Source organism: Canis lupus, chromosome 13 (genome assembly GCF_048164855.1).
Source record: "Canis lupus baileyi chromosome 13, mCanLup2.hap1, whole genome shotgun sequence".
Lineage (NCBI taxonomy): Eukaryota > Metazoa > Chordata > Mammalia > Carnivora > Canidae > Canis > Canis lupus.
In genome coordinates this window covers 3,190,734-3,209,892 of record NC_132850.1, presented here as the reverse complement: position 1 = coordinate 3,209,892, position 19,159 = coordinate 3,190,734, and the positions used below count along the sequence as shown (strand labels likewise).

At 46.1% G+C, this 19,159-nt stretch overlaps 1 long non-coding RNA gene across 3 annotated transcripts in view; it reads left to right on the top strand.

The window, feature by feature from the left end:
* The window catches only part of LOC140602345 (uncharacterized), a 32,347-nt gene that overhangs the window by 2,865 nt on the left and 10,323 nt on the right, over positions 1-19,159 (top strand). The window contains exons 1-2 of one of the 3 annotated variants that reach the window (XR_012005291.1): positions 10,340-12,028; positions 15,710-17,206. This is a non-coding gene — a long non-coding RNA (uncharacterized lncRNA). Of the gene's footprint in view, positions 1-1,497; positions 1,562-10,339; positions 17,207-19,159 lie in introns of those variants that run through there. The other 2 variants (XR_012005292.1, XR_012005290.1) reach the window with 2 other exon arrangements.

Here is a 19,159-nt window from a genome sequence, read left to right as displayed (position 1 = left end):
CACATCAAGTTGTTGGAAAGAGTAACTCAGAGCATGTCATCTAGGTCACCAGCCCCCACCCCAACCTTTTTTGTTCTTAGCTCAGTTCCATTAGACAATTCCATCCAGAGTCCTTAAACTTCATGGGTTAAAAAAAAAAAAAAATCATGACTCTCCATCCTAAACCTTCTCTTTCTAGTTGTGTTCCCCCGTTTCAGACAATGGCACTGCCATCCTCCCGGTCAGTCAGTCTTAATGCCATGATAGTGCTTTTTAAAATGCTTCCCTGTTGTCTGTCCTCCGCATCCAATCCATTTCCAAAGCACCCTGCCTTTTCCCTAGTGGAGGCTCCATTCCATGGACTAAATTCCAATTAGGTTAGGAATTGTAACCTAATTCAGACTCTTCTCCCAAACTTACCTCCTACAAGCTTCATGCCAGTCCCCAGTTTCTAAAACTCCGTAAGTCCTCAGTACCTATAGGACAAAGTCCAATGCCTTAGCCTTGAACTCAAGGCTCTCCATGATCTGGCCATAACTTTCCTTTCTAAATTCATTTCTCTCCATTCTGCTTTACTTGGCTCACTTGTACTTTTCTACATTTGTCCTTTGCGACTCTGGGCTTTTCCAGGAACTGCTCTGTCTTCTAGAATGCCTTTCTCTCTTATTTCTTATATGTCCTGATTCTACCCATCTTTGAAAACTCTGATTTCATACTGCCTCCACAAAGCCTTCCCTGATCTTCCAGTTTGAATAATAAAAACCAACATTTTATGTAATGCTTACTTTGAATCAGGTACTTTTCTACATGCTTTACATGTACTATCTTAATTAATTCTTGTGACAATTTAATTTTCATAACAAACCTAGTTAGTAAGCATGACTATGACCTGCATTTTACAGATGAGAAAACCAAGGCACAAGAAGGGAAAGTAACTTGTCCAAGGTCACATAGCTAGTAAATGGTGGAGTCAGAATAGGAACCCAGGCAGCCTGGGTAGAGTCAGAATAGGAACCTCTACAGCCCATTTTCTCAATCACTGGACTAAAATGAAAGGACTTTTCCCACCTCCACTCCTGTTAGTGCCCGTGGCAGGCCATTCAAACATCTATTAGGGTCTTTAACCTTTTCTACCTCATTATCAGTTAGCATGTTTTATCTTGCCCTCTTACATAGTGAATTTCTTAAGAGCAGGACCAGTGTCTGATCTAAAACAGTGCCTACTAAATTTCTTGACCCTCTAAATATTTAGTAACTTTTTTAAAGGCAGACTATTCCATAGCAATAAGAATGAATGATTTAAAGCAGGATTGAGGGACGCCTGGGTGGCTGGGACACCTGGGTGGCTTAGTGGTTGGGCGTCTGCCTACGGCTCAGGGCATAATCTCAGAATCCGGGATCGAGTCCCACGTCGGGCTTCCTGTGTGGACCTTGCTTCTCCCTCTGCCTGTGTCTCTGCTTTCCTCTCTCTGTGTCTCTCATGAATAAATAAATAAATCTTTTTTTTTTTTTAAGCAGGATTGAAAATCATGGGTCTTTGGGCCAAATCTGGCCTGACTCCTGTTTATATATGGCCCAGAAGGTAAGAACATTTACCTTCTTTAATGGTTGAAAAAATCAGTAGAAGAATATTCATGACATGTGAAACTTATATGAAAATAAAGGTCTATTAGAACCCAGTCAGGTTATCTATGGCTGTTTTTTGTGCTACCATAGGCCTTATGATCTACAAAGCCTAACATATTGACTCTGTGGCCATATATAGAAAAATTTGCCAAACCCCAATCTAGAGCCACATGTAATAATATGAAAATATCTTAGAAGTAGCATTCAACCAAAAAGGAATAAGCAGCATGTTGCCACTTATATAAAGTTTAAAAATAAGCGAAGCATTATCAGTTTTGTTTAGGGATCGCTTCTCGGCCAATTTTGGCTAAGATCAAGTGTAGTTTTGTTTAGGGACACACATACACATGTAGGAAAACATAAAGACAAACATGGAAACTGTAAGTTCAGGGGAGTGGTTATCTCTAGAGGGCTGAGGGTGGAAATGCTATCAGGGAGAGTGCACAGTGAATTTTAACTATTTTCAAGCAAGGTGGAGGGTGCACAAGTGTTCACTGTGTTATTTTTTTAATATGAATAATAATGTTTCATAAGAAATGAATAGATGAGATTCAAGGGCTTATTTACTTTTATTTTGGCTGATTGAAAATCTATTTGGCTTTCACCTATAGCTGAGATCTCCCGAGAAATAGAAATCCCAAGAGCCCCGCTGAGATGGGTGTGGGTATTATTTAGAACATGGCGGGACACTTGGGTGGCTCAGCAGTTTAGCACCTGCCTTCAGCCCAGGGTGTGATCTTGGAGTCATGATCGAGTCCCCCACGTCAGGCTTCCTGCGTGGAGCCTGCTTCTCCCTCTGCCTGTGTCTCTGCCTCTCTCTGTGTGTCTCTCATGAATAAATAAATAAAATCTTAAAAAAAAAAAAAAAAAAAAGAACATGGTAACTCTCAGGTCACACAGGGACTCCTGATTAACAATGCCTCTGTGAACAGTGCTCCTTGAAAACAAGTCCACCAAAGCCAAGTTTGGGGCTGCAGCTGGGATAGCTAAGGCCGAGTTACTTGGTTTGTCTGTAGAATAGGCCTTGGAGCACTGGAGAGAATGGGGGCCTCCTCCTTTTGTCTGAGCGTTGGGCCCAGCGTCAGTCTCCCCGCTTTTGGGAGGAGGGAGTGGGCAGAGTGTCTCAGATCTTGATCTGCATCCAGGTCCTCATCTGCATCCTCGAGTCGCCTTTAAACATTCATTTGATGGAATTTCAGGGAGTACCTGTCTTACTAGTAGCCTAAGGTTATGAGGATAATTAGATGTGGCCTGGATCCAAGGAGCACACAGTTGGGGAAACTGGTATATAAACAGCCAACAAGAAGACAATGTTGTTAAGTGCTTATTGCTTCATAACAAATTACCACAAATTTAGCAGTTTATTTATTTTAAGATTTTATTTATTTATTCATGAGAGACACAGGGGCAGAAACACAGGCAAAGGGAGAAGCAGGCTCCCTGTGGGAAGCCCCACACAGGGCTTGATCCTAGGACCCCTGGACCATGACCTGAGCCAAACGCAGACACTCAATCACTGAGCTACCCAGGTGCCCCACAAATTTAGCAGTTTAAAACACCACCATTGAGCAGCTCACAGTTCTGTAGTTCTGAAGTCTGGTGAGGCATGGCTGAGTTCTCGGCTCAGATATCATATAGCTAAAGTTAGTGTTGACCAGCTACCTTCTTATCTGGAGACTTGACTAGGAAAATGTCCACTCCAAGCTCCTTCTGCCTCTTGACCGAATTCATTTCTTTATGGTTATAGAACTGAGATCCCCACTGCCTTGCTGGCTGGCAGTTGAGGACTTTCAGGTCCTTAGCACATGGCCCCCTTTCCATCTCATCGACAGAGACTCTCTCACATCAAATCCTGCTCACTCTTTGTATCTCTCTGGTTTTCCCTACTTCAACAGTCAGAGAAAGCTCTGAGCTTTTACAAAACTTGTAATAAGGTCAGGTGAAGCCCGGTAATTCCTCTAGTAGAGGCCAACAATGCCACAGCACGTACACCTAATCTGGAGAGTAAAACATCATATATGCTGTCTTGGGGATTATGCAAGGTGCACAGACTAGGGGCCAGGAATCTTGGAGACCTTCTTAGAAGTCTGCCTACTAGGGACACCTGGGGGGCTCCATGGTTGAGTGTCTGCCTTCAGCTCAGGTCATGATCCTGGGGTCCCAGGATCAAGTCCCACGTCGGGCTCCCTGCATGGAGCCAACTTCTCCCTCTGCCTGTGTCTCTGCTTCTCTCTCCGTATCTCTCGTGAATAAATAAATAAGATCTTTTTAAAAAAATTCTGCCTACGACACCCAGGGAGAAGCATTCTCTTTAACGGTCTCTATGAACTCCCCTGGTGCTTTCTTCTGAAACTCCGTGGCATGATATGTGCTGTCTTGCCATTATTAGGGTACATTTTTAAACTCCTTTTCCGGGCTGAAAGTCTCTTGGGATCGGGAACCTTGTTCACACCTGCAGCTCCAATGTCTCAGATGAGGCTTCTTCTGGAGCTATGCCTCTGTGTTTGCTAAGGAAATAGAAAAGGGTAGATACTGTCTTTTGGATTCTGGCTTCTATTCTGTCCCCAGGTCAAAACGTCTCTGACACTCCTCAGGAAGAATTCCTTGCTCCCTCCTCTGTGCTGTCACTTGGTAAATATGTCTGCATGAAGTGTGTCATATTGTAGTGGCTTAGTCCATAGGGGAGCGCTTCCCATTTATTCCCTTTCGTATCCCAGGGCACAGCGCATCATAGATTTCCTTGTTTAATGTACGAATTTCTAAAAAGGAGACATAGTTATTAAAACCAAGAGGCGATGGAGAGTGGATTTGGGCTGTGAGCAGACCAGACCCTTGGGAAGGATTGCAAGAGGGGCAGAAGCCCAGAAGTGCTGAGGCAGCAGAGAGGGAGGAAAATAGGGGGAAATTTTTTTCTTTTTTTTTTTTTTTTTCCCCAAGAAAGAATGCTAGCAACCCCCAGGCCTGCTGTTTTATACATAGCATTAAGGACTAAACTTGGCAGAGCTGTCCATAAGGGACAGCAAGAAAGTGTTTATTTGGGGGCTGACAACCAAGGAAACAGTAGTTTTATAGTCCAACATTTTATTTTCACTTTTGGGTGGCAGTGATCCCCAAGGGAGAAGTGGTGAAGGAAAAGGAAAAGATGGCTTCTGGAGCTTAAGACAAGTGGGGTGGAGGGGGCTGGGGAGTGGGGGCGGCCCTGAGACATAGCAGGCTCTTGGCCTCCACCTTGATATGGATGTTCGCCCTTTCACACCTTCCTCTGGTTGTCGGCCTTTAGTGACTCCTTTCTGCGTCAAGGCTGCCTAAGATCATTATGTCAACAGCTCTCATCTGTATACTAAGTCTGGCATCAGAGGAGCAGTTGGAAATTTTCTGATCAGGTTCACCAGGAGCCCTGAACCTCCTAGAAGCGATTATGAAGATAGGAGAACAGAGTGAGCTGCAGGAGCCAGAGGTGAGCTCCATGCCTCCCCTGGGTTCAGGACGAGGATGCTAGATGGCCAGCGATGAAAGAAGTCCCGTTCTCCTTAGATGAAGGTCCAAGGGCTGGTTTGTTTACCCAGAGGCACTTCACTTACAGCCTGTGTGTTTGCCGGGCAGCTGACCATCTGTTACTGAGTGCCCCTGTGCAAGACCCTTGGGAGAGACACCCACATAGCATGGCATTCTGCTCACGGAGCTTACAGTCTTGTGAGGAAAAGTATTACTATACAAGGCCAAAAGTTATTTTTTTTATTTATTTATTTATTTATTTATTTATTTATTTATTTATTTATTTATTTATAGTGTGATAGAGAGAGAGGAGGAGCAGGAGGGAGGGGCAGAGGGAGAAGCATGCTCCCAGCTGAGCAGGGAGCCTGATGCAGGGGATGTGGGCTCCATCCGGGGACCCGGGGACTATGGCCTGAGCTGAAGGCAGACGCTTAACCGACCGAGCCACCCAGGTGCCCCAAGGCAGGAAGCTCGAAATGCAGTCAGAATGTTACGGTGTTTGGAAGAGATTCAGGGAGGGTTTTATAGAGAAGGTGGTAGTTTTGGTGAACCTTGAATGACGGGTAGGAAAGTTAGGGGCAGAAGAGGGAGTGTTAGGGGAATGAAGCATTGTCTGGAGAAGATAGAGTGAGATAGGGACAGAAAAGTGAGGGAGCATGTAAGAAATGGCGAGGAGCTGTGTGTGGCTGGAGCAGAGGGTCCACGTAGGAGCAACGTGGGTCAGTAGGCTGGACAGAGAATGAGGCTCAGCTCTGGAGAGTCTCAACTGTCAGCTAAGAATCCTGAGAATGGGCAGTGTGGGGTGAGCAGAGGACGTGCAGGGGGGAGTGGGGCCGCAGGTGGGGGGAGCAGGACAGTTTTTGATTGGTTTGCAGGCTCTTGCTGCTTCCTTCGCCTGGGCTGCCTCTGCTCAGCATCTTCCTTGACATTTTGTGCACCCTGTGCCCATCACAAATGCCTCCTCCTCCAGGAAGCCCTGCTCCAGCCTTTCAAGCTGGCTCTGATCTCTCCCAACCCTGAGCTCCCCACAACTCACCATCCTACCCTTGTCAATGGCATTTATCATCGCCCACCCTGCCAGATAGAGATTTTAATCTGGGGTGTGTGTGTGTGTGTGTGTATGTGTGTGTGTGTGTTTCTCTCCTGAATCCTGCACACATTAGAAGCTTGGTAAACATGTTCAAGTCTAATAGAATTTACTTCCTCTTGAATACTTGGCCTGTAACTTGGGGAAATGGGACCATGATGCTCCATCAACCTGACTAGCATTTCTGTAAACATGGTAGACAGACCACAGAGTAGAATGCCTTCCCCTCGGTTAGGCCAGAGCTGAGATTAGGTGGGACCTTGGAATCCATCTAGTCCTCATTTTACTCATGAGGCCCAGAAAAGTGCAGCCACTCCCTCAAAGTCACACAGTTGAGTTGATGATCTGAAATAATGTGTTTTGCATGTGAGTGTTCTATCACAGTGCCTAACACGCCACACGCACTTGATAATCCTGTCTACTTCCTCGGCCTCTTGAAGTGTAATTAAACACCGAGCTGCCTGTAATTTTTTTTCCACACTCTGGGAACTTTATGCCTCTGAGGCTCTGCTCATATCTGGAACTTCTTCTTTCTTCTGTCTCTTCCTCCCCAGGTTAACTTATGCTCATCCATGAAGCTAAAGTTTCTCCTGATCCCTTGTCTTCCACCCTTGCCCAGGATAGGTTAAATACCCCTCCTCTTGGGGATCCCTGGGTGGCTCAGTGGTTTAGCGCCTGCCTTTGGCCCAGGGCGTGATCCTGGAGTCCCGGGATTGAGTCCCACGTTGGGCTCCCTGCATGGAGCCTGCTTCTCCCTCTGCCCGTGTCTCTGCCTTTCTCTGTGTGTCTCATGAATAAATAAATAAAGTATTTAAAAATAATAAATAAATAAATACCCCTCCTCTTGCTCTCCTAGTAACCTGTGCACATCCTTTCATCATTATATCACTAGGTCATGTGCATATCCTTTGCTTCTGCACCTGTCTTCCAGCTGATGATAAGCTCCAGAAGGTTGGAACTGACTCTGCATTCTTTATTACACGCCCAGCACCTCACACCATACCTAGAACAGAATGATGCTCTGTAGATATTTATGGAATGATGTGTGCGTAGGGTCCTCGCAGGCCCAGGCCATAGACCAGAGGGGCAGCTTCCTCATTGCCTACTCTATAACTCACAGTCCCCGGCCCTACCCACCCACCCCCACCCTGGGACTGGCTGCTCAGATTCTGATGGTCTGAGGGCTTTGCAGAGGAGTGCTGAACCCAAATCTCACTGTTTATTAAGACACTTCTGCTCCTTTTCCTTCTGTAAAATACCAAATAAAAATAGTTCCAGGAAGCTATGTGGCTGAGAAATTCCAGACTCTCTCTGAGGTCCTAGATAAAGGCTGTTATTGTTAGGAAGTTGGTCATTAATCCAACCTGCCTTTTCTCTGTGCTGGGGTTCCACACTCTTCTAAAGGCATGGATCCTGTTTGTCCTCAGTTACTCTTAAGCCTGTCACTAGCTGCTAACAGGAAAAAAAATGACTTGACAGCAGTTGACGTCAAAATGAGCTCAACCTATCAGTTGGCCACAAGTTCACTTTGTGCTCTGGGCATGTGACTTCTAAGTTAACTTGCTCTCAAAGTACCTTACCAGATGGCTAATATCCTCATCTATAAGGCAGGAAAAATAGCACCTGCCTTGCCAGATTATTGCATGAGTGAAAGAAGATAAGATAGGCAGAGATGCCTGGCAAACAGAAATGGTTAAAGAAATGTAACCTCTGAATCAAACAGTAGGAATCCTCTTACTTTGTTCTGCTGTAGCCAGATTTTATCTAAGCTCCTGTTTGTCCTAAACATCATATTTTAAAAGAAGGATATTGACAAATTGTCACCCAGAAGAAAATGACCAAGATGATAAGACTCTGGAAATCAGACTTTTTTTAAGAATTTATTTATTTGAGAGGGAGAGAGAGAGAGAGAAAAAAAAAGAGAGAGAGAGAGAGAGAGAGAAAGAGCAGGAGCAGGAGGAGGGGCAGATGGAGAGGGAGAAGCAGACACCCCACTGAGCGGGGAGCCCGATCCCAGGACCCCGAAATCATGACCTGAGCCGAAGGCAGCCACTTCACCGACTGAGTCACCCAGGAGCCTTAAGAACCTGGAAATCAGGCTTTGCAAGAAACAGCTAGAGGAACTAGGACTCTCTGATGTGAAGAAATCACTAGGAAAAGAATGACATAGACAGACCTCAGAGGGGTCTTCGAGTAATGGATTCACATCCAGGAAAGGATTAAGCATCAGTCCTATTCCACAGATATTTATAGTATTCACTATTAAGTGTCAAAAACTGAGAATGCAAAGCAAAGTAAAATACAATCCCTGTTCTGAAGAGTCTTCTTAGACGATGCAGGACCTAACAGTGCAAAAGCGGGCATGTGTGATGTGCTGGGGGAAGGCAGAAAAAAATGAATTCTGCAGGGAGCCTGGAAGGCCCACCAAGGAGGTGACATCTGTGTGGAGCTTTAGGCAGAGGAAGAAGGGAAGGGCGTTCAGGCAGCAGGTGCAGACGGAAAGGCATCCTCATTGGCAAACCTCAGATGCCCTGGCAGGGTAGAGAGAAGAGACTTGCCTGCAAGTCCGGCAAGAACCAGATTGTCAAGGGCCTTGGATATTAAGGTAAAGAGCTTGGACTATTTACCTCGAGTGGGTATTGAAGAGCCATCAAAGGCATTTAAGCAGGGGATTTTTATTTTGAAAGGATGCTGTAGTGTGGCAGGCCGAAAGGCTTTATGGAAGAGAGACAGAAAGCAGAGGAGACAGGATACTCCAAAGAGTTACATGTGGGCTTGAATCTTCCACTTATTGTGAATGAACTTGAGCACATTATTTAAACTCTCTATGAGTCTGTTTGTCTTTTGTTTCTGTTTTTTTTTTCCCCAGTCACGTATTGAGATGATCACATCTGCTTTAGAGAGACGTGTTAAGAACCAAATGGGGTCATCTACCCAAGCCCCTCATCTATGCCTGGTACCTGAATGGTGCTCAGTAAGTCAGCACCCTTTCCTTCCTTCCCTTTCTCTTAATGGATGGAGTGGACGGAGAAACAGAGCTCTGCTCAATGATAAGTGGATTCCTGGCCACCCAGTGGGATAAATTCCCTTGGGAAAAGTAAAAGCATTACTGGATATGCTCAAGAAGGCTATTTCTCTGGTGGAAGGGAAGTTGAACAAGATGCACCTCTAAAATCCCTTTGTACTGGTAAGTCCTGTCACCTTCAGGGCCTGAGTCCTAAAGGCATGGTCAAGAGCTTGAGACTGAAAAAACCTTTTGGTATTGACCATGTTAAAAACGACCAATTGGACCTAAAGGAAATGAATCCTTTTCGAAACATACTGAAGTATACAATTTGAAAAGACCCACCCTAAACTTTTAACAGCCCCTCAGGAGTAGGCAACCATCATAGAGGAGAAAGAGCCCTGCCCAGACTTGATGTTTACAGACCTGCATTCCAGTGTCAGATTTTGCTGTATGGTCTTAAGCAGCTCATTCCCCATGCCTTGGCCTCAGTTTCTCCATCGGGAAGATGTGGAGGCTGAACTTCTGCAGGGTCCTCCCTCGCTAACATTCTAGGATTCGGGGAGTTATAGATATTAGAATCATGCAATTATAGATGTAAAATGTTAGACGGTTCTAAGAGCTCCCACAGCAACGACCTCCCCCACAGGTCATAATATGTCTCAATTTAATAGCATCACACTCTGTAAAACATATTTTAAGATGTATCTCATACGTGTGATTGGGAATGAGACTCATTTGACATTCTTCTTAGAATCAGAAACTTTAGAATTCAGTGCATTTCAATTCTCAGCACTAACTCAGCTGCAAATTGGATTATTTCATATTTCTGGTTGAGAGAGAAGGCACTTTCTCCAGTGTGACAAAGAAATAAAAATGTCAGTCATCTGTCACAGATGGAAGATGCCGTCTTGTCTCTATTAACATCAGGGCCTAGATGCCGCCCTGGATGTCTGGAAGCAGACAAAATGAAGACTAGGTGTTAGGACAACCTGCTTTGTGCTTGCTGTTCCCTCTGCCTGGAAGGTCCTTCTGGCCATTACTGCTCATCCTGTCTGAAGCCTTTCCTCCTCTCCTCCTCCTCCTCCTCCTACTCCTTTCTTCTTCTTCTTCTTCTTCTTCTTCTTCTTCTTCTTCTTCTTCTTCTTCTTCTTCTTCAAGATTTTATTTACTTATTCATGAGAGACACACAGAGAGAGGCAGAGACACAGGCAGAGGGAGAAGCAGGCTTCATGCAGGGAGCCTGATGTGGGACTCGATCCCAGGACCCCGGGATCAATACCTAAGCTGAAGGCAGATGCTCAACCACTGAGCCACCCAGGCGCCCCTCTTCCTCCTTTTCTGTATAATAGAACAAGTCCCTCCACTCACTCTGCTCTCCCAGCACTTCCGATCTGTTACAGCACTTGTCACAGAGGGTAAGTATCACCACGTGGCGAGTGATTCTCCGTGGGTCGGGCAGGGACACAGCACCTGCCATGGGCCAGGAGCCTATATCCTCTCACGTAACCCACACTGCAGCGCTTAGGAAGTGTACACTGTTATTCCCCATTTAGCTGCAGAATCTGAGGTCAGAGAAGTTAAATTACTTGTTCAAGGTCATAGAACTGATAAGTAATGGTGTCTGGCTTTGAATCAAACTTTTTGATTCTAAAGCCCATGTGCTTTAGATTTTTTCATGTCCTTTTCTTGTCTTACTTGTCTCTGTAACCTCAACTCTTAGAATAGGCCCGGCCTTTGGTATACATCAATTATGGTTATTGAATGACAGTCCAATTCTATTCAATCAATCAGTGAAGATTTACTGGCGGGAGCAAAGGGCTAGGGGAACTATTGAGGAGAATGTAATTGGGTGGGGATCTAGCTTGCCTTTCCTTGACTTGCAGTGAGCTTCTGGAGACATCAACTTTGAAATAAATACTCTCATTAACCTTGGTGGTGTCTCAGCTCAGCAGAAGAGACTGTGGTAGTCTCTTGACAAGGCCAGCTGGCAGGATAGACTTGTTTAAACCAAATTAGTTTCATATCTTTCTAATAACCCTGCTCTAAGGTCCTAGTTTCACAGGAGAAACAGAACTCAAAAGCAACGATCACACATATGAAAAGGTATATACAGCAGACTGAACGAAATCCCAGGACAGCAGATTGGGGGGGGGGGGGTGATTAGTTCTGCCTATAAGAATTAAGGAGGGTTTCACCCGGTGAAATGGTGGCATTTGAGCTGGGACTCAAAGGATCAGTGGGTTTATTTGTTGCTTTGTTTTGTTTATTTTCCAGGCATAGAAAGAGAAAGGCATTCCTGGTGGGAAAGTGCACATAGTTCTCTGTGATGGAACATACCAGGGGGAGATAGTAAAAGCTAAGACAAGAAAGCTTGGTTGGACCAGACAGTCAAAGGGCCTTGAATGTCATGCTAAAATTTGGATTTATCCTGTAGGTATTCCAAGACATTCCAATATCCACTGAGCTAGAATCTTCAAAGTGTCACCTAAATTTTTGTTTGTCTGTTGGCTCCAAAGTCCTAACAATAAGCGGGGAGAGAAGCAGTAGAGTGGAAATTGGGGGCGGGGGGTGTCCTAGATTCCAGTCTGATTCTGCCATCCACTTACCGGTGACTCAGTCTCTCTGGGCTTCCGTTTTCTCCTGTGGAAAGTGAAACGGTTATAGGGTATCCCTCAGACCTCTACTGTCTCCCAGATCTGTCTGCCAGCTTTACAAGGAAGATCCTTCATGAGTTTCATCTGAGTTCCTGCGGTGGACAGACCTGCTGGCATTCATGGCTTAGTGCAATTCCGCCCACTTGAGCATAGGCAGGATCTGGGACTTGCTGCTAACTGGTAAGAATATAACAGACACAATGGATTAGACGGGATATGCATTATTACATAAGTGGTTACCCGGTTACATGACTTAAAATTGTAGGACTCATCTTGCTGGCATCTCTCTCTAAGTCCCTGGCTGGCTTTGAAGAAACAAGCTGCCATCTATGGAATGCCTATGTTGGGAGGCGTATGTGGCAAGGAGTTGCAGCAACTCTAGTTGCTGAGGGCAGCCTCTGACTCATTGCCAACAAGAAAGTGAAGTGCTCAGTCTTATGGCTGCAAGGAACTGAATTCTGTTAATTGCCCTGAGTACAGAAACAGACCCTTCCCTAGTCGAGCCTCAGATGACATCGGAGCCCTGGCTAACTCCTTGGCTGTCTATTTGTGAGGCTCTAGGCAGAGGACTCAATTAAGCTACACTGGATTCCTGCTCCACAGAATCTGTGAGATCATAAATGTGTGTTGTTTTAAGCCTCTAATTTTGTGATAGTTTATTACGTAGGCGGTAGATTCAGCTTCCTACCCTACTACTTGAAACTCCTGCCCCCAAGCCCTGTGCTCTATTTACAATTTCATGTCACCTCTCTGTGAGTAATCCCATGCCAGTATCTGTGTGCATCTATGTGTGGGAGGCTTTATCTGTCTATATCCACGTGTACGCCATACATTCATATTCAATCACAGATCTTTAGGAAATACTTATTATGTGCGGGACACACACAGAGATAGGCAATCCCAGAGCCCTCTCTGAGGTGCTCATAGCCTGGAGAGGGAGCCGGTTCCATGGTGCTAGAGCTGGGGAGGGTCCACCCCGCAAAGAAGAGGACGCCAAGGAGATAAACGCGTGTCTAGCATTGTATAAACGAGTCTGCCTTCCCCGGGTTATTTCATTTAAATCTTATAAACCCCTGGGGAGGATGCTAAAGGCAGCTAAACCCCAGAGAAGTTAAGGGACTTGCCTTAGATCACACACCTAGGGGAGACCATATCCAGGACTCTAACTTGATCCTTCTGCTTCAAATTATTTGGACAATTGAAACTCAGCTATACGTTTTCTAGATTCTACTAGAACTTTCCAGTAGGCAAACTTACATGGAACTCTCTGGGAGGTGACATAGGTGGAATTTTGCCCAATTCTAGTGTCACTGTATCCCTGAACTCTCTACATCACCTCAGAGACAGGGGGAAGCAGCTAGAAGCAGACTTTCATCCACCCTCAGCTAACACATGGTGAACATTCAAGAATGGAGGCTGAATTGAATATTTTTGTGGGCCTAAACTCTGCCCTCTGTGTCTGAGCACTGTGTAGTATGGCAGTGAGGATGTACAGCTGTGATACTCAAACTCAGGAACCAAGAAAAATTCACCTGAGGAGACCTATTGAAATGCAGATTCCAGAGCCCCACCTGCAGAGCATCTGATTCAGTGGGGCGCAGGAGACATTTTCATCAAGACCCTCGGATTATTCTGACACAAATAAATCACCAAGCATATGGCTATTAGTGACAAAATCACAGCCACGCCAGGCTGAGGTTCAGTTTGCCTGTACTCTGGTGGGAGCTGTTCTCAAACACATCCCCGCTACTGTTCACAATTCCTTTTCCTTACGGGAGGGAGGAAGCCAGGGCTGTGCTAGTGAATGTTTTAACTGGCTCTCTTCAGAAGGAATAAAAACAAACAAGCAAAAACTCTGATTTATAGCATTTGCCAATATCCATGGTGTAAATGCTCATACCACGGCTGGTAGCAAGCTACCAAAGGGACATCGCTGAACACTGAGTTAGGATATGTGGCATGGCCCCTTGCAAGCTGGTAGGAATCAGCTCTGGCAGCTGTTGGAGGAAGCCCCGGTAGGGGAGGGCACTTACTTCCCTGGGCCTCAGTTTCCCCACTTATAAAATGAGAATGCACAAAGGGCTTCTGATCTCTGATAGAGTATGCTTTACTCATTTCTGATTAGTAGGCCTTACCCAGGTCTGTAGGTTTAGAGAAGCCAGATTTAGGGGGTCTGGTGTGCCAGGGCACTCAGGGACAGGGACACGGACTGGTCGCAGTTCTGCTCATTCCTTCGTCCTTAGGAGGGCAGAGGAGCTCACAGGCTGGATGGAAGGAGCATGGGCTTCAAACCCTGGCCAAACACTTACCGAGCTTCTATTTTTTTTTTTTTTTTATAAATTCAGCATTCTTGCTTCTTTTTTATTTAATTTTTATTCATTTATGATAGTCACAGAGAGAGAGAGAGAGAGAGAGAGAGGCAGAGACACAGGCAGAGGGAGAAGCAGGCTCCATGCACCGGGAGCCTGATGTGGGATTCGATCCCGGGTCTCCAGGATCGCGCCCTGGGCCAAAGGCAGGCGCTAAACCGCTGCGCCACCCAGGGATCCCCTTTACCGAGCTTCTATAAGCCTCAGTTTCCCTATCTGTAAACTGCAGGAAATAACACTGTACCTACCCCCACAGAATGGCCGTAAGGACTAAATAAGATAAAGTCTGGCACATGGTAAGATTTCCATAAACATAAGTCTCTCTCCTTGTCTCTGTTTCTCCCCTTACCTGTGATGGTTATTTTCCAGATTTTACTAGAGCCTGGTTGGACCAAATAGCCAATTTCATTTATAAGCAAAATAGTGAGTCACCCACACTGTATGATTTGAGGTGAAGATCCTTCAGACAAAAGCTTAAGATATATATAATGTATATGCATTTGGATATACACACATGGGGTGTGTGTGTGTGTGTATGTGTGTGTGTGTCCCTCCACTACTCTAACATGGGGGCTGAACTCCCAACACTTAAGTCTTTGTAAATGACTTACAAAGCAAAAGACCACTAGGAACACACCTGTAGTGAAACAAACTTGGGGTCGTTACTTGCTGCGTGAAGGACACGGCACTCCGTGTGGCCACTTGGGCTGTGTCAGGGGGTCTAGGAGGGGCTGGTTGTAAGCAGGAGTTTGCTCTGCATTGGGTGTTGTAGAGCTGCTCTATCTAATATGGTGGCCACTAGGCCCAAGGCACTACTTACATTTAAAATCATTAACATTAAATTAATTTAAAATTCAGTTCCACGTTTCAAATACACAAAAGGCCCTGGTGGCTAGTGGCCACCAGATGGGACAGCACAGATACTGAATGTGATCATGTCGGTAAGTTCTATGGGCAGTGCTGTACCAGAGGCTTGTGGTTCTGAGAAGGGAAGAGATATGTCCCATCACAGAGCAGCCTCTCCAGCCTCCCCACTTGCCTGTTCAGAAGGAGATCCCCCAAAAGAGGGTAGAGTGGACACACCATTCTACTGCCCAGCCCCTGGTTCCTGTCACATGATGACCCAGCCCAAGAAGACAGGGGTTCTCTGTCCCTTCGTCAGTACACGCTACGTTCTGACTTCACCAGATGGAGACCTCTCATGGCACCTTGCCCATAATAGGGGACTTCATAAATGTTCAGCTAGTCCCCCCTACCCTGCCTCAGTTTCCTCTTGAGGAAACCAAAGTCCAGAGTAGCCTTGTTCAGGACTCAGACCTCCAGATTTCCGAGCTATCTAGAAGGATGAGATTTTGGGTACTTTAATGGTCTTAGGCCATTAATGGTCTCATTTTATCTTAGGCATTTCGGGTTTTATTTAAGTCGTAATCCAAGTGATGCCACTTGTATGTCAATCGTGTGACCTTTAGTGTTGCTTTATCTGGGGCTACAGGTGTGACCGTGCGCTGGAGCTCGCAGGAATCGAACAACGGAAAACGTTGTTTGTGCTGCACAAGACTCGTACAGGATGTGGCTCAATGGCTTGACAAAAAGAATTAAGTGGCAAGTAGAATCCATATTTTGTTAAAAGGACAGGAACTTACCACCTACTCTGTCTGAGAGGGCCTAACAGATAAGTTAGCACCCTGTAAGGGAGGGAGCGAGCGGCCTCATCGTCCTCCCTCCACAGACAAGGGCACAGAGGCTGGGGTACCCGACCTGCCCAAGACCTCACGACTACCAGGTGGTGGAGCTCGGTCTCACACACGCAGTGGCCTCAGCACCCAGAACATTCATCTGGACCAAGAACCCTCTTGACTCTGCTGGTGTTGAATATCAGGACTTGAGGGAGGTTCCAGATCATCTAGTCCAACCCATTTCCTTAATCACATGGATGGTGAAGACCATGGAGGGGGGCATGCCCAAGGATGGGAGGAGGGGCATCCTTCAGCACGCTTTTCAGGGCAGACTTTAAACCTGAGCGTGGGTCTCCCGACTCCCGTTTGGTCTTCCTTTTGCTTCACTACTTGCAAAGAGCCTAATAACTAAAATGACCCCTGAGCATCTTCTGGTTGCCCAATTTGTGCTGGATGCTTTTGTGGGAAAACCAAACCCAAACCTTGGACTGGCAGAGAGAAGCCCTGGCATCAAATCTTACCTCGGTTGCTTACCCAGGGACCTTAAGGGACTCGATTTACATCTCAGCCTCAATTTCTCCAGATAAAGAATAAATATCTGATTACCGAAGCAGAGTGCTTGGCACAAAGTAATTGCTCAAGAAATAGGAACTATTTCTGGGTTCAGAAATAGGGTTCTGAAGATGCAGGGCCTGCCCTTCAGGGTATGGAGGCAAGAGTCACAACACGCAAGGAGGGATTGGGGGACCTCAGGCTCGCTTGTCAGGTCAGACAATGAATGTTAGGATGATCAGGGGGCGATGGGGTTGGCTCTGTCTGGCACAGGAGCCTTTAACCTTGAGCTGATGGATTCTGGAGAAATCCTATGGAAAAGGCTGGCCTGCAGGAAGCAGATAGGACACTAGGTGGCACTGGTGGCCCACCTGGGAACAGGAGAACTCAGCAGGCTGCTCCGGAGCAGGGTGACCAGCGCTTCCATTACGGCTTCAAGGAGCAGAGGGATCCGGCTTCAAGGAGCAGAGGGATCCGGGGGTCTACAGAGGGAGGGACCCCGGGTGCTGTGCCCCGGGAAAGGATAAACAGGAATTTCACACTCCCTACCAGCCACTCTGTCAGGTATTATCTCAGTGTTCCACATAAGGCGCTGTGACTCAGAGAAATTAATTTTCCCCAAGGGATACTATGAAGAAGTGGATTTGGGATTTGAATCCAGGTCCTCTGCTTGCAAAGCCCACCATCTTTCCAGGAAATAGGTTGCTACCAGCCAGTGGAAATCCCTCTATTGAAAGAGGCCACCCAGGATGTTACGGGAGGTAAGACCAGGAATTAGGAGGCAGAATTAAAACCGCCTCCTCTCCTGTGATCTTTCTGCACTAATTCCCAGCCCCTTTCACATGGGCTGCTGCAATAGCTTCCTAATCTACTTCCCTGCTTCTGTTCTTACACCCCTAACGGTCTGTTCTCTAAGTGATTGTATTAAAATCTCTTAAGTGATTGTATTGATTGTGAGACCGCATTATTCCCCAGTTCGAAACCCTCCCATGGCTTCTTATCCCAATCAGAACAAATTCCTTACCAACCCTACAGGCAGTGGTGTGCTGGTAAATGCTTAATAATGGGCTCTCAGGGGTGGGGAGCCCTGATTTGTAGCATTTGCTAATTGTAGAGTGCCTTCTCCCTCCAAGGCCAGTTTCAAGCTTCCAGTATGACATCACTGGACAATGAGTGCTCCAGAGCCCGTCTGAGTTGGCTCCAGCACAGTGCTTCACCAAGGCCCCATGTGTAGGAACTGGTCCCAGACTACTTCTCCAGAGGAACTTCTTATCCTACTCCCCCTGTTCCCTCTGCTGGATCCCTGGGTTTCTTAATGTTTCTTGGATATAGCAAGCACACTTCTACTTCAGGGCCTTTGCACTTGCTCTTCTCTGTGTTTGGGATGCTCTTGCCCCAGATCTGTGCGTGACTTGCTGGACTTCATCCAGTTCTCTGCTCAGATGTTGCTGAGAGGCCTTCCCTGAACAACTCACCTAATATATATATATATATATGAACCCCTGCCCTCTGTCACTAACTCTGCTTTATGTTTCTGTAAGGGCACCAATCAGTGGTGATAAATGTTAGACTTTTTTATACTTAGTTGTCTAGGTCATTATTGTATTCCCATCCCTAGAACAGGCCAGACTCAAAGAATGCACTCAATAAATATTTATTGGATTAATAAATGAGTAACTGTCTTTCCTCTACATGGAAGGGGACCCACTTGCAGCTTGGGCCAAACCCCACTCAGGCTTAGTGACTAGACATCTGAGACCCTACTAGCATCACAGCGTGGGAGTCTTGAGTCATTGGCATTAAATGTGGTATGGATGAGGCCCCAGAGGCCTGAGGAGAAACCATCAAACCACAAGACAGGGTGATTATGTAGAGAAAAATTAATCTCACTTACGAAAAGTCTACATACTAAAATTCCAAAACACACGAGGAAAGCTAAAGCTAATAATGCCAACAAAATCAGTAACTGGTAGAATGACTCCACTACAGACAAAAGCAAGTAAAAGAATTATCTAAAAACAACTTCAAAATCGATGTTGAAGCTCTTCAAATAACATCCACCCATAAAAAGAGAAACATAAATTATAATATTAAAGCAGGAAGAAATGAAAACCATTTCTAAACTCTGGGGATGAGAAATACGGTCATGGAAATTAACTGGGGAGACAAAATAAATCTGGCTTGGACACACTAGAAGATAGGATTCATTATTTGGAAGAGAGAATTGGGGATCTCACCTAGGATGCAACAGGGATAAAGGGCAGTGGAGAAGTCGGAGGGGCTCTACGGGCCGCAGAGAGGTTGCAGCCCGGGTTGATGGGTGCCCCTGTTCCCTTGGCTGATCCTTGCAGTCACCTGAAGACCGCTCTGTACAGGACCACACCCTCGGCCTTTCCACCTGGGAGCATTGTCTGGCTGCAGGAGCCTGCTCAGCTTGCACAAAGGGTGGACAGAGTGCTGGGGCATTGGCCCCAGGAAAGACCCTCAAGCAATAGGGGACATTAACTAATGTTAATGGATAAATGCTTCACCTTCCTTGCCCCTTAGTGGGACAATTATGCAGCCTGTTTCACACAATCTCCCATAGCCTCCCCCCCCCCCCCATAGGACCTCAGTGACTCCCAACAGGAACCTGCTCGTGGTCAATCCTATATCTCTCCTCTGTCTCATTTCCCCACTTCTTCACTGCGCTTCCTGGCCTCATTTCCCAAATA